The sequence below is a fragment of the Zingiber officinale genome, chromosome 2B, assembly GCF_018446385.1.
Source record: "Zingiber officinale cultivar Zhangliang chromosome 2B, Zo_v1.1, whole genome shotgun sequence".
NCBI lineage: Eukaryota > Viridiplantae > Streptophyta > Magnoliopsida > Zingiberales > Zingiberaceae > Zingiber > Zingiber officinale.
In genome coordinates, this window is record NC_055989.1 from 89,733,530 (window position 1) to 89,743,089 (window position 9,560).

Sequence of the window (9,560 nt, forward strand, 5' to 3'; positions counted from 1 at the left end):
TACACGAGGACGCCGCTCGGACCGTCGCAACATGCCTTTCTTGTCAGAAGTACCACAGTTTCTCTCATAAGCCGACGGAGGAAATGAAAGCGTCCACAGTGTCCTGCCCGTTCGACCAGTGGGGCATGGACATCGTGGGACCGTTCCCTATGGCGACCGGACAACGGAAGTTCCTATTGGTGGCAGTCGACTACTTCTCCAAGTGAGTGGAGGCTGAGCCATTAGCCAAGATAACCGAGCATATAGTCAAGAAATTCATCTGGCAACACATCATCTGCCGGTTTGGCATTCCGCGTCGGCTCGTGTCGGACAACGGGCGACAGTTCGTCGGAAAGCAGCTTGAGGGATGGTGCGAGGGATATGGCATTGAGCAGCACTTCATGTCTGTAGCGTATCCCCAAAGTAACGGTCAAGCCGAAGTAGCCAATCGGGAGATCCTCCGAATTCTTGGGGCTCGACTCAACCACATGGGAGGAAGCTGGGTGGACTAGCTGCCGGGAGTCCTATGGGCCATCCGCACGACCCCCAAGGAGGGAACGGGAGTAACACCGTTCCACCTGGTGTATGGAGGTGAGGCGGTCGTCCCAGTCGAAGTCGGCGTAGAGTCCGTTCGGATCCAGAACTACGACGAGGATAATTCTGAGCAGAGGCAGCTAGAATTGGACTTGATCGACGAGGAGCGAGCCAAAGCGTCCGTCCGGCTGATGGCCTACCGGCAAAGAATGAAGCAGAACTACAACCGCCGCGTGATTCCCTGAGCATTCTAGGTGGGTGACTTGGTCTGGAAGAAAGTGAAGCCGGTAGGGGACGTAAGCAAGCTCGAGGCTCCCTGGGCAGGACCCTTTAAAGTCGTCGAGAAGCTTCGATCGGGAGCCTACTACATGGAGGATGAAGATGGGAGGCAGTTAGAGAGACCATGGAGCGCAAACCACCTCCAGCCCTATCGGGCCGGATGAAAGGTGTGCCGATGTAATATATTTCATGAATATTCCGTTCGGATGTATCGTTTGGCTGCAGGAATGAAAGTTATAAGAACAAATCAAAGGCATGAGCATTGCGCGCCCAGCAGGTGACTGTACGAAGGCATGGCGAAGACCCCGTGTCGTTCGGCCGAGCGTATATTATCCGAGCCACAGGCTCGATGGCGAAGACCTCGTGCCGTTCGGACGGGCGTATATTATCCGAGCCACAGGCTCGATGGCGAAGACCCCATGCCGTTCAGCCGGGCGTATATTATCCGAGACACAGGCTCGATGGCGAAGACCCCGTGCCATTCGGACAGGCGTGTATTATCCGAGCCACAGGCTCGATGGCGAAGACCCCGTGCCGTTCGACCGGGCGTATATTATCCGAGCCACAGGCTCGATGGCGAAGACCCCGTGTCATTCGGGCGGGCGTGTATTATCCATGTTGGTGCAATATTCCCTAGATCAAGGTTGACCTGTTTGACTGGGCTTGAAGTGAGTCAAGCTCGAGTCTTGATGATTTGGTTTCGATGTTTGACAATACTTGTAGACAACACATGAATATTGTAGGTGCAATTGTTCATGTGGGGAGATTATGAAGGAGAGTCAAGTAGGTCAAGGTTGACTGGACACTTGATTGAAAATCCTAGTGAGTGAAGCTAGGTGAAAGTCCTGGTGAGTGAAGCCAGGCAGATGAGAAGACCTAGTGAGTGAAGCTAGGCAGAAGGAAAATCCTGGTGAGTGAAGCCAGGTGAAAGTCCTAGTGAGTGAAGCTAGGCAGAAGGGAAGTCCTGGTGAGTGAAGTCAGGCACGGGGAAATCCATATGGGTCAAGGTTGACCAGACATCTGGTAAAAGTCCAAGTAGGTCAAAGGGATTGACCGGATACTTGGCAAGAGGAGAAAAGTCCAAGTGGGTCAAAAGGATTGACCAGACACTTGGTGAGAAAGTCCTAGCTGGTCAAGGGTGACTGGATGCTAGGTTTTATGTACCAACAAGTCATGGTTGACTGGATGTTGGTTTAAGGGGCTTTGGACTTGCTTTTAGGCAAAAACCAAGATCTGGATCCAGCAAATCTGGATCGATCAACCGATCGATTGGACCATGCCCAATCGATCAGCTGATCGATCGGGTGAGTCCCCACGGACAGAACCCCTTTGGACCATGCCCAATCGATCAACCGTTGGCGTCGTATTTAGCTGCAGGCGAGTGTTTCCTTCAGCAGTGCTTACACGATTCATCTCCGATCTTCACCAGCGACTCCACAGCTCTCTCTCAAGTTCAGATCGCCAGTTCTTGAAGATTCTTGGAGGTTCTTCCAAGTCAAGAGGCGGATCAAAAGCAAGAAGAGAAGTTAGGGTTAGGGTTTATTGTAAGCTTTTGCTTGTATTTCATATCCTTTCCTTTCTTCTTGTATTGAGAGTTTGTAAAGGCTTCTCCGCCTTCGGTAGTTACCGTAGAGGAGTGTGTTTCATAGTGGAGGGTGCGTGAGTGTGTGGATCCTTGGATTAGTCACCTCTTGTGAGGTGGATACCAAGTAAAATCCATTTGTTAGCGTTGTATTTTGTTTCTTGTACATTTCCGCTGCACATCTTTGAAGAAACAAGCAACACCAACCACGAACCACGCGACGAGCTATTCACCCCCCTCTCTAGCTACATTTCAGTCCCAACAAGTGGTATCAGAGCCAGGTTGCTCTTCACCGGAATCATCGCCGAAAGGGGCAAACATAACAAGCAAAGCGGGAGGGTGAAGAAGTTGGAGCAAAAATTATCAAAGTCAAAGATTTCAAGAAGCTCAACTTCAAGATGCAATTCCAAGATGGACTTGGATTTGATACAAGGGTGGCTCCACCATACGCTTCAACAAGCTTCGATTCTTGGAGATCAAAAATCGAAAATTTCTTGATGATGGAGATAGAGCAATGGTTTGCTCTAATGGAAGGCTTCGAAGCTCCCAAGAATTCAAAGGGCAAAATTCTCAAGAGGAGCAACTGGAGCCAAGAACAAATCCAAAGATGTGAGGCCAATGACAAGGTGACCAAGCTCTTGGTCAATCTATTGCCTAGTCACATTTTGGAGCAAATTGGAGAGTTCAAGGATGCCAAGGAGCTTTGGAGCAAATTGACATCAATTCATGAGATCCCCTCCACTGTACCAACCCAAGAGAAATCCAAAGAGGGCGACTCATTGGAAGAAGACCAAGAGGAGGAGAACTCCGAAGTTGAGAGATGCTCAACTTCCGAAGAAGAAGTCCAAGAAGAAGCTTCATCTTCAAGGGAATGCAATGAAGGGAACAAGGAGGGAGCATACTCCTTGTTCCATGTTCAAGATGATGAAGCCTCCACCTCTAGGATTGAGGGGGAGCGATCTTCGGTGACACCGGATCAAGAAGAAGGAGAAGTCTCCACATCCGGGTCAAGAAAAGAAGAGGATGAAGTAGCCTCCACCTCCACAAGCCAAGTTAAATCTAATGGAGGAGCATCACTATCGGATCAAGAGGAAGCCTCTACATCCACATCAAATGGAGGACCAAGTGCCACCCCTAGACAAGAAGGTATAAATAGTTCATTTAAAAATAAAAATTATATTATATGTTTTGAGTGTAGGGAACACGAGCACTACAAGAGCAAGTGCCCTAAATTGGCCAAGAAAAAGGGCCAAGTGGCACCCAAGGGCAAGGAGAAGCCCAAGGAGACCATCCCCACAACAAAGAAGAGCAAGGAGCACATTGTGTGCTTCTTGTGCAATAAAAAGGGACATTACCGGAGTCAATGTCACAAGGGGAAGAAGGTGGTCAAGACTCAAGGAGGAAGCTCAATTCAAGGAGGAGCCTCCAAGGTAAAAAGGAAGGTAACCTTTATTGAGCCTACCCCTTTAAATTATGGTAAAAAACATGTTAGTTCCAATTTATACCATTTTAATGCTATTTACCATAAGAATAGAGAGCATGATAGCATTAAGGAAAAACACATGGCTCTCCATGCTAAAACTACCACACCTATGTTTAGGAAGGTAGATAAGAATTTAGGCAATAACACTAAGGACCATAGTTATAAGCCTAAAAATAAAAATGCTCATGGACTTAGTGATAAATCAAAAACTAAGGACTTATGGAAAGAAAATCAAGTCTTGAGGTCAAGACTTGATAAAATGGAAAAGACCCTAAAAAGGATGGAAAATATCCTAATAGGGTAAGATGAGCAAAATCTAGGTTTAGGACAACAAGGGTCATCCAAAGGCCATAGAGGTTTGGGATACAAACCTAAAACCAAAAAGGATGTACCTACTTACCATAGAGTTCCATGTAGTTATGGAACAAACCCTAAGCCTAGTGGGCAAGTAAAAAATACTAGGGAGGTCATCCCTAAGAGTATTTTTGCAACAAATATGACTAAGACTTCTAAGAATTCTAAGAAAGCCACAAAGAAGGTCACAAGGGAAGCAATCCCTAGGGTTGACCTAGAAAAGTGACCAAGGCTTCTAAGAAGCAAAACAAAGTCACTAGGAAGGTATCTAGGAAAGTTATCCCTAGTGAATACCTAAAGCATCCAAGGAGCACCAATAGGTTTTGGGTTCCTAAGAGCATTTTCTCTACCCCATAGATGGGTTAGAGAGTGTCAACTCTAAGAAGAAGGGTAGTTAACCCAACTTTGAAGAAATTGACACTCAAAAATCATTCTCTAGGTTATTATTAACCTTTGAAAATGAAATGGATTTATGATTTACTCTTTGAAAGAGTAAAATGTGCCAAAATTTGAGAAGTATTGATTTTATTTTAAAATGACACATATTGGGAAAACATAAGGAAATACCAAGTTGAGACTTTGGTATTTTCTTAGTAATTTAAGGCAAATCTAAGCCTTAATCTAAAGTGCTACTTTTGTGGAAAAATGAAATATGCCAACACTTGAGGAATATGCTTAATTTCAATTGGCATAAATTAATCAAGAAAATTAGAAATGCCAATTTAGGTTTTGGCACCTTCTTGAAGCACTTTGGGCAATCTAGGGTGTAAGTTTTAGGATTAACTAAGGTTAAGAATACTTAGATAGATAATCTAGGTATATGTTATTTATGCTAAACCTTGCCATGATTATTTGCCCATTATATGCCATGACATCATGATTATTGTTGTACTCATGCCTTATTATGAAAACACAAAAATACCATGTCATGACATACATACATCATGTAGTTATAGGAATCTTTCTTTTGAAAACTATTTCATTTTGATGTATGTCATAACATTATCATGCATTATTTTTAATTCCTTAAAATTAAGGGCAAATGACATTTATCAACAAGTACCAACAAGTGGTACAAGTGTATCAACAAGTGACATCCTAGGTGGATGCCCAATATCTACAAAATGCCTAGATAAATATGCATGATCCCTAGATTAGGGCAAAACCAAACATTACATCTCACAAAGACCTATAAGATGACTTGTATGTGTTTTGTACACTTTAGATACAAGTGAGATGTTAGGATGATGAACAAAACTCAAGATGTTGATTTAGTGCATTCTTTTGAGTTTTGAGTTCATCAAAACACATAGTTATGTGTTTTTCCATCATTGGGAAAGCTAATGTACAAGTCATGTGCATTAAGCCCAAGGAACATGATGAGATATTGGTTTTGAAAAGGTTTTTGAAATGATTTTGGAAAACCTTGGTGAAGGCTATCTTTTGATAGTAATCACCATTGAATAGTTAGACACAAACTTGAAGAAAACACTAAAGTTTATGCAAGTTTTCAAGTTTGTGTCAATATTTGAAAATATGATGTATTTTCATAGAAAACTATTTTTCCATGATAAAGTATACCCTAAATAATGTCTACACAAATTTTCATGATTTTTGGAATTTTGTAGAATTTTCTAGGGGTTTCTGAAATTGGCTGAAATTGAATTTCAGCAATTTCAGGCCTTCAATCGATCAGTGGATCGATTGGAGTGCCTCAATCGATCAGCCGATCGATTGAGAAGGCATTTCTCGCGAGCAGAAGCTCGCTGGATCGATCAGCCGATCGATCCAAGAAGACTGAATCGATCAGTGGATCGATTCAGCAGGGTTCAATCGATTGGAACCAACTCCAATCGATCGAAGATGCTGATTTTGGCTGGGAAAGCTTATTTTCAGCATTTTGAACCTATTTTAGTCTAGGTAACCATTCCTAACCCCTCAAAATACATGTGTATACATAAAAAGGGTGTTTTCATGTTGAAAACAAGGATGGATTGGTTAAGGAAGACTAAATTGTAGTTTAGGTTGAGGTTTGGTTTCAATATTGAATGTTTGAACCTCAAAACTTCTAAATTTGGATTTCCTAAAGGTTTAAGGATTCCAAGTCATTGTTGGTGCAATAAAAAAAGACACGACCATGTCTTTAGGGGGAGTTACTCTTTAAGGACATGAAAATTATTTTTCATACACCTTGGGAGGTGGTTAACCTTCTTTTAGAGAAAATGCTCAAGATTGGGCATTGAAATTAATGGGGAGTGGATATCCTCATTGTTTAAGTGGAGTTTGCTCATGGATGAGCATTTGATAAAAAAAATGAAGGGTATGGGACCTTCATTTGGGTTATTCAAGTGGTTAATGCTCAAGGGTGAGCATTGATGATAATGAAGGGTATGAGATCTTTATTATCGTGTTGATCACAATGAGTAAAGTTGTGAACAATGAATAAGCAACTCTTAAGGGGGAGAGGCTGTGGTTGATGTGTGCCCAAAGATGGGGGCATGTTTATGATGTGTGCTAATAGGGGGAGAATGCATGGTTAAGTTAGGCCTTCAGTGCCTAAAGGGGGAGTTTGTCCTCTAGAAAAGGAGAAGAATGGAGGGAACCATTATTCAGATATTGGCATGAAGGGAGTTGAGGCTATGGGATTAGCCTAATTTCCTAACTTAACATGTGGTATTGTCAAACATCAAAAAGGGGGAGATTGTTGGTGCAATATTCCCTAGATCAAGGTTGACCTGTTTGACTGGGCTTGAAGTGAGTCAAGCTCAAATCTTGATGATTTGGTTTCGATGTTTGACAATACTTGTAGACAACACACGAACATTGCAGGTGTAATTGTTCATGTGGGGAGATTGTAAAGGAGAGTCAAGTAGGTCAAGGTTGATTGGACACTTGATTGAAAATCCTAGTAAGTGAAGCTAGGTGAAAGTCCTGGTGAGTGAAGCCAGGCAGATGAGAAGACCTAGTGAGTGAAGCTAGGCAGAAGGGAAATCTTGGTGAGTGAAGCCAGGTGAAAGTTCTAGTGAGTGAAGCTAGGCAGAAGGGAAGTCCTGGTGAGTGAAGCCAGGCATGGGAAAATCCAGATGGGTCAAGGTTGACCAGACATCTGGTAAAAGTCCAAGTAGGTCAAAGGGATTGACCGGATACTTGGCAAGAGGAGAAAAGTCCAAGTGGGTCAAAGGGATTGACCAGACACTTGGTGAGAAAGTCCTAGCTGGTCAAGGGTGACCGGATGCTAGGTTTTATGTACCAACAAGTTATGGTTGACTGGATGTTGGTTTAGGGGGCTTTGGACTTGCTTTTGGGCAAAAACCAAGATCTGGATTGATCAGCTGATTGATCCAGCAGATCTGTATCAATCAGCCGATCGATCCAGCAGATCTGGATCGATCAGCAGATCTGGATCGATCAACCGATTGATTGGATCATGCTCAATCGATTAGCTAATCGATCGGATGAGTTCCCACGAATAGAACCCCTTTGGATCGATCCGTGGATCGATCCAGAGGTCCCAATCGATCAGTGGATCGATTGGGAGCTGCTGTTTGTGCGCGATAAGCCCTGGATCGATCAGCCGATCGATCCAGGCTATTCCAGAGAGCACAAAGGCACTCTGGATCGATCGGTTGATCGATCCAAAGCCTCCCCGATCGATTGGGAGCAATCCAATCGATCGGGATTCGACCGTTGGCGTCGTATTTAGCTGCATGCGAGCGTTTCCTTCAGCAGTGCTTACACGATTCATCTCCGATCTTCACCAGCGACTCCACAGCTCTCTCTCAAGTTCAGATCGCCAGTTCTTGAAGATTCTTGGAGGTTCTTCCTGTTGGGGTTGCAAGGTTGCAAACATAGTCCCATATTGGAAACACATGGGAAAGATCATAGGTTTATAAGATAAAAGATATCTCCATTGGCATGAGGCCTTTTGGGGAGAGCCCAAGAGCAAAGCCATGAGGGTCTAGGCCCAAAGTGGACAATATCATGCTATTGTGGAGATATCTAAATTCTTTTCGATCCTACAATTGGTATCAGAGCAGGTACCGCTCTGATTTGGTGCAACCACCAATCAAGGCAAAGGGGGGACTTTTTGAAAGAAAAATTAGATATCGTTTGTCCTTAAAATACATCGTCATCTTTTCACCATTGTTTAGTATTTAAAAAATATTACATTTTCAAAATTTTGAAATAATATTTTTTTCAAATATTTTATTAGTATTTTAATAATATTTTAATAATATTTTATTATCTTTTCCGAAAATAGTGAAATATTATTTTTTTTCTGCACTGCTAATCCAAGACCAAGTCTTGGGATTTTTTTTCCTATTTCTCTGTGTGCAAGAATAATGACTCTTCTAGAAGGACGGAACCCCTACGAACCACCACCATACGATCATGAAGACTTCAACTACTGGAAGCGATTAATGGAATGCTTCTTAGGAAGCGTAGACATCGATTATATGCTAATTTTGAGGAAACCTTCTCAAAACTCGGAACTGAACAAAAAGGTAAGTAACATTATTTGTAATGTTTTACCTAACAATATTTTATGCAGATTAGAAAAGTACAAGAATGCATATGAGCTGTGGACCCAGTTGATCAAGCTTCACGAGACGCTGATGGAACTAGAAGATCAAGTTAAAATCAAATATGGACTCGAGTCAAACCCAACGGAGAAGCTTACTGAATTAGGGGTTGCGCTCAAGGTTAGTAATATTTACCAAAATACCCCTGCTAATAGTAGTTTAAATAATCAGCATGATGATAAGTATGAAATTAGTCCAAGTATGGTGCATGATAATCTAGATTTAAATGATTTAAATTCAAAATCACAAAATAATCTAGACTCTGATCAAGTCAATCAAGACTCTGATCAATTTGGTATCAACATTGTCTTGGTCAAACAGAACAATGACCAAATCAATTCAAATAATTTAATTAATTCAGAAAATTTGAAATTAGGTGAGCATTTAGACATAAATAAGTCAAACATTAAAATAAATTTGAATTTAAATGCTAAGAATGAGAAAATGGATAAAATCAATAAATACCTTGATAAAATATTTAATAATCAAGATAAAATCAGTCTAGAAAATGCTATCCAAAACCAAGATAATTTAATTAATAAAAAATTAAACTTTAAAGATAAAACTAATCTAATAAATTCAATTAACCATATCAATTTAAAAGGCAAAGAAAATATAAGGATAAAATCAAATACTTTGATAAAATCAAAACGGAATTTAACAAACTTAAAATTAAATGTTAAAGATAACATATTAAACAAAAATAATCTAGAAATTTCAAAATTAACAATTAATAAAAAGCTAAAAGATAAACCGTTAATAAAAT